Source organism: Melitaea cinxia, chromosome 23 (genome assembly GCF_905220565.1).
Source record: "Melitaea cinxia chromosome 23, ilMelCinx1.1, whole genome shotgun sequence".
In the NCBI taxonomy this organism is placed as follows: domain Eukaryota; kingdom Metazoa; phylum Arthropoda; class Insecta; order Lepidoptera; family Nymphalidae; genus Melitaea; species Melitaea cinxia.
In genome coordinates this window covers 6248120-6254492 of record NC_059416.1, presented here as the reverse complement: position 1 = coordinate 6254492, position 6373 = coordinate 6248120, and positions in this window count along the sequence as shown.

Genomic DNA, 6373 nt, shown 5'->3' with positions numbered 1-6373 from the left:
GTAGTATGGGTTCCAAATGGGGGATAAATACTCAAGTTGTGAGCGCACTAAACTTTTGTAAAGACACATAAATGTTTCTTCTCGCTTAAAAGATTTCGTGATGCGGCAGATAAAACCTAACATGCGGTAAGATTTTTTTATTATATGATCAATGTGTGTATCAAGCGTAAGCTTTGTATCCAGATAAACACCTAAGTCACGAATCGACGGTTCAGTATCGAGCATATGATCTCCCAGCAAAAAGGTGGATGGTATTATGTTTTTATTTCTTGAAAATCGAATATGTTTGCACTTGCTATAGGCTAAAAATAGTTTATTGGCTCTACAGTATTCATTTAGTCTATCCAAGTCTTCCTGCATCAAACAGATATCATTATTGTTTGTTACGGTGGAGTATATTTTTAAATCGTCTGCGTATAAAAGAAACTTTGAATGTTTAAAGCAAGGCGAGATGTCATTAATAAATAAAGTGAATAGTAATGGACCCAATATCGATCCCTGTGGGATACCGGATGTCACAAGTGCAGGAGAAGATGCGTATCCATTCATGACGACAACCTGGGTACGATTTTCTAAGTACGAAGAGAGCCACCGAAGGAGATTACCTTTAATGCCATTGTACGATAACTTTCTTAAGAGCAAAAGATGATCCACCTTGTCAAACGCTTTTTTATAATCAGTGTATATAGCTTCAACTTGGCCCTTTTTGTCTAAATTTTTAAATATGTAATTTGTGAAAACTAATAGATTTGACAAGGTAGATCGCCCCCTAACGAATCCGTGCTGCTCCTCGATAATAGTATGCTTAAGCTTCGATGATATGAAATTGTGAACTAGTTTCTCAAACACCTTCGGAATAGTTGATAGGATGGATATTGGCCGATAATTTGGTATTTCATTTTTCGAACCCGATTTAAATATAGGCGTTATAAAAACCCTTTTCCATTGGCTTGGAAATACACCTTTTCTGAGGCAGTTATTAAAAATCATTTCAAGCGGAAAAGAGACATTTTTACTAACTCTTTTTAAGAATATAGGTGCTATGTTATCGGGGCCAGGCCCTTTGCTAGGATCTATATCTTTTAGTGCTTTATAAATGTCAAGTTGAGGTAGATAAAGTTGATTCAAACATATGAGGGTCTCATTAGTATCTAGTGTGTCAGAAATTTTGTAAGCTTCTAGATTTACCGGCTCAAAAACTGATTGAAAATATTGAGAAAACATACTACAAATTATGCTTGGATTACTAGATGTACAATTGTTAAGTTTCATGGTTTTTGGATATCCTGAGTTAGTTTCCTTTAAATCAGAGGTGTATTTCCAAAACAACTTTATATTGTCTTTAAGAGACTTTTCTATATTTTCAATATATAGATTGTAGCAGTTCCTAATTAGTAGTTTGACTCGCTTCCGCAGTAAATCAAATTCTTGATAATCTCTTAATGAACCGTAAGTTTTCCAACGCATCCATACCTTAGTTTTTCGCCTAAGTGTAGAAATTAAACTTTTAGAAAACCAGTTCGGATAGCGAGGGGGTTTTGATTTTGTCTGGGGCACATGTTTCTCAATTATGTCATTTAAGAGATTGTAAAATTTGTCAACAGCTAATTCGGGAGACAGATTGGCGAGTTCCGATGTCCAGTTTATATTACAAAGATCCTTGTTAATGAGTTCGTAGTCAGCCTTAAAGAAGTTTCTCTTAATTTTGTGGTCGTTGAAGGTTGACATATGAGGTTCCCTATTGCACGCTGAATGTAATATTTCGAGTGGAGGGTGGTGAGGAACAAGGTTGAGTAGCGGATCTTCTGCAGTGTTAACAGTTATGTGTCTGCTGGTACTAAAAACGAGATCTAGTGTTCTGCTGTTCTCATTTAGAATAGTATTAAATTGATGCAAGTTTAATAAGGCCATAGTGTAAGTTAATAATTTGGATATGTCAGTATCGGACACAACTGGGTGTGGTGACGGACAATCAGACAGCCATTTAAGGTAAGGTAGATTAAAGTCTCCTATTATCATCAAATTTGAAAAATGTCCATTCAAATAAACATCATGCAGTTTACAGAAAAACCTATCAAACATAGTGCTTTTGGATGCTGGTGGTATGTAGCATGCGCACAAAAGTAAGTCAGAGTAGCAAGGGAAATGTAAGTAAATTTCCTCTATATTATTAGCCTCAAGGTCAAACCTTCTTAGTACATTAATGTTTTTTTTAACTAAAATCAACAGGCCTCCACCTCCTTTTTTATCCGTGAGATTAAGATTTCTGTCTCGACGGAACATTAAGTAGCTATCGGTCTTTATTTCAGAGTCAAAAACAGCAGAAGAAAGCCAAGTTTCGACTAGGATAATTACATCGTACTCACAGGTAAGTAAATTTAATTTCAATTGAGTAATTTTAGTTTTCAAGCCACCACAGATGGTGATGAAGTATCGAAATAATACATCGTAATCTATATATATAAAAGAGAAAGGTCACTGACTCACTCATCACAAGAACTCAAAAACCTCTGGATGGTCCATCCATCCAAGATGGACAAAGATGAAATTTGGCAGGAAGGTAGATTATAGTTAGTAGACGTCCCCTAAGAACGAATTTTGCGATATTCCACCGCTAAGGAGGTTTAATTGGGGTTGATAGTTTGTATGAAACATATACAGCAGCTATAAGTTCGCCTGAAAGGCTATTTATACTGCAGCCTGAAAATAAAACTAAAAATGAGGTGTATAGAGAGGTTTTATAAAAATAACTATTAAATTATACTAAATTGTGCGTTTGAAAAAGTTACTCAGAGTGATAAGCATTTCAAGTGACTGAAATAAAAAAATAATTTGCGTTAAGCAGCTTAATAGTAATGCATATCTTTATAACCACGCGGACGTAGTCGCGGGCAACAGTTAGTGTATTATAAAAAGCGTATGTGATCGATTCCCACCAAATCTACAGAACGGATTTTGATGCGATTTCACCAATGGAGAGAGGGCTTCAAGAGGAAGGTTTACGGAACGGCTAAGCCGATTTTGATGAGAGTTTCACTGGAAGTTTGCCGGGAAAACTTTGTGACAAACTGTTTTCAACGCGGGCGAAGCCGCGGGCACAGCTAGTATATATATAAAAGCACACAAAGTATCAACAAATGGTGTATGTACAAAGGATGGCACAAATTTAAAATCAGTAGGGCGTGGGATAACAGGCGTAAGAAAATTATATAGTGAGGACATTTTGTGAGCTGTTAAAAAAATGTGTTCAGGAGAACCTTCGTCTAATCAATAAAACTTGTTTCTGTCAAGAACTCACTATAGACGGCGCCACGGTTCGCTTAAACCGAATATAAAAATCATCATATCAAAAATTTCGATCTAGTGGGTACATCGTTCCATAGCTTAATTGGCTAGAGCGCCGACACGGTCAGTCGGAGACGCGGGTTCGATCCCCGCTGGAGCGGTCAATTTTTGATATGATATTCAAAAATGTTTAGAATTTCTAATGTGTGGGTAACACAAAAATAAAAATCGTACATATTAAAAATAGCATGGTGTCGTCTCCTGTCAAAGATTTTCATTGTAATATGAAACTTTGAATAGTTACGGGTTTCTGTAAAGAACTCACTATAGACGGCGCCACGGTTCGCTTAAACAGCAAATAAAATCATCATATCAAAAATTTCGATCTAACGGGTACATCGTTCCATAGCTTAATTGGCTAGAGCACGGTCAGGGAGACGCACGTTCGATCCCCGCTGAAACGATCAATTTTTGATATGATATTCAAAAATGTTTAAAAGTAAATAAGTAAACACTTAAGTAATAGGTATTTATTAGATATAAAGGCTACTTTTGTATATGCATAAATCTGGAGTTATTGAACGAAAATAGTTTCTGTTTGTTTTCAATTAACCCATCCTTTGCCCTTAGGCTATAGTATATATTATAAATAAAAAAACAATTTTAACGTAAACGTAACATGAGTGACATGGGTACGATAATGGAAATTTGTTGGTATATATTTTATAGACGATTATGTAAGAATATCAGACTTTAACTACTTGTCATTCATATGTACCTATAATGTTATTAGCTATATATGTTATAACTATGATTTTTTATAGGGATATTATATACTACAAATGTTGCAAACTAGTATGTGTAAACTATAGCTTATGGACGCCATCAATAGCTGAACTTACTTATCTTTAAAAAAAATATTATTTTATAATGGCTAGCACTGATACTGATAGCATTCGTAATTTTAAGGATAAAGACATCTAATAAGTATTAATTATTTAATTTAAATAATTAATATATTTATTATTATTACTATTTGTGTAATTAAAACTATTAGCTTTCTAATTCTTATTTTTTATTTTAATTTTAGCATTTTTTGATATTCAATTTAATTATTTCCTCCTCTATATAAAGTAAAAAAAATATATATATATACGGTCGAATTGAGTAACCTCCTCCTTTTTTTGAAGTCGGTTAAAAAAAGTGTTTGTGACTGGAGTTTACTCCTTCAGATCGCCTGTCCAAATAGGCACAAAAAAGGCTTACTACTAGTCTAAGAAAAAGATTAATACCATTTCAAATGGTAAATAAACGAACCAAATAACGCCGTCTATCGGAACCCTATTGGGTTCTGATAGATGGTGTTAACAAATACGTAACGAGGTCATTCGTTCAGTAGATTAACTCCTCATATTTTTTTTCATACCGAGAGCTTTATATGAAAATCGATTCTTAAGGACTAAACTCCAATAAACTCCAAAAAACTCCAAAAAAATTCTCTTATTGGTGCCTAAAATAATAAATAATAATAATAACAATATGTAAATAATGTCTATGTGTTGTACCCCAAAAAGGTATATCGCTCAGCTTAAAATTTGGTTTGAGAACCCAACACTGATTTTCAGTGATACCCTATTTATTCATGACGTGCTGCGACAAGTTGTTATTTTTTGTATAGGATAGAAAAAAAAATAAGAAGAAAAACTTTAAAAATATCATTTAGAAAATATCATTTAGTTTTTCACTTCAAAAATATCGAACATCGTAAATAAATATTCGAATATCATTTAGTTTTTCACATCAAAAATATCGTGTAGGTGTATAGTGAGTAGTGCAGTAAAAGTACAGTACCTAGCTTGAACAAAAAAGGGTCACTAAATGTCCTACAGTTAAGGAAAAATTCTTCTCCAGGTTGCTCCACTGAGTGTTTTATTTTACCGCCAATTCCTAAAAATTATATCCAATTTAAAAATGCTGCTATTTTTCGTTACGAGTTTATATATTTTGAAGTGAAACTTATTTATATTTATTGTTATTTGAAACTCAATAATACGAAAATGCATCACGACAAACATAGAGCAACACGGAGTTATCGAACTGACGACAAAGAAACGAACGCATAAATGTATAGGAGAAAATTATAGAATACAAAGTATAAGTAATTAAGTTAGTTAGTAAGTAGTAGTAGTAGTAAGTTAAGTATATTGTCGGTGAAAAAAAATCTCTCGTAGGCTACTTTTCAGAAGTTTCACTTCTACTGTATGACCTTTAGGATTATCTGGAAATAATATGCTTTTATGAAAAAAAAAACTACTGTTTCAATTAAGATATAGTAAAATGAAAAAAAAAAACAAGAAAATAATTTTGTTACTGTGTCTTCACTAAGGTAGTGCACAGCTGGATAAACAGAATTTCTCAGAATTGGTGGATAGTCCTGCACGTGTATGTGCGGAGAGGGAAAAAAATCGTGTCTCAAAAAGTTTGCGGTCATGTCATTTTTTGGAAAATTTAGAAAAATCCCAGTTTTTCTCACATTTGTGGGCATAACATTGCTCTCTAATAACATTTGTTCTCTAATAATGCTATTCCTAAATTATGTTTAAAAAAACTCAACTACTTAGAAGAGTAATTTACAAGAAGTCACTAAACATAAATTTTATTTTTGAAATTTACTTAACTGCTAAGTTGCTAACCTGTGGTGTAAAAAAAAGTATCGGAGTTGTGTTAGCCAACCACTTAAAAAAAATAGCCTACTTCGTAAGGATTCTAAAACAGTACCATATTATCTACTTTATATCTTTAATATTTAAATGGAATAGACCTGTTTGAGATCTTTTTTTTTTTTTGTTGTTGTAACCCACCTACCCCTCCGCACACGCACATGGAGCATTATTTACCAATTCTGGGAAACCCTATATACTGTTCAAAATCTGGAACAGCTCGACTGGGGAAGTACCCCGAACCTTCCACAAGATCACAGCTAAATAATATTGCTTTCAAGCATTGTGTTCCTGTGGTAAGGTGACCAGAGCTCCTGGGGGACTGGGGAGTGGTAATCGATTAACTTAAGGTGAGTCATTGTTTATCG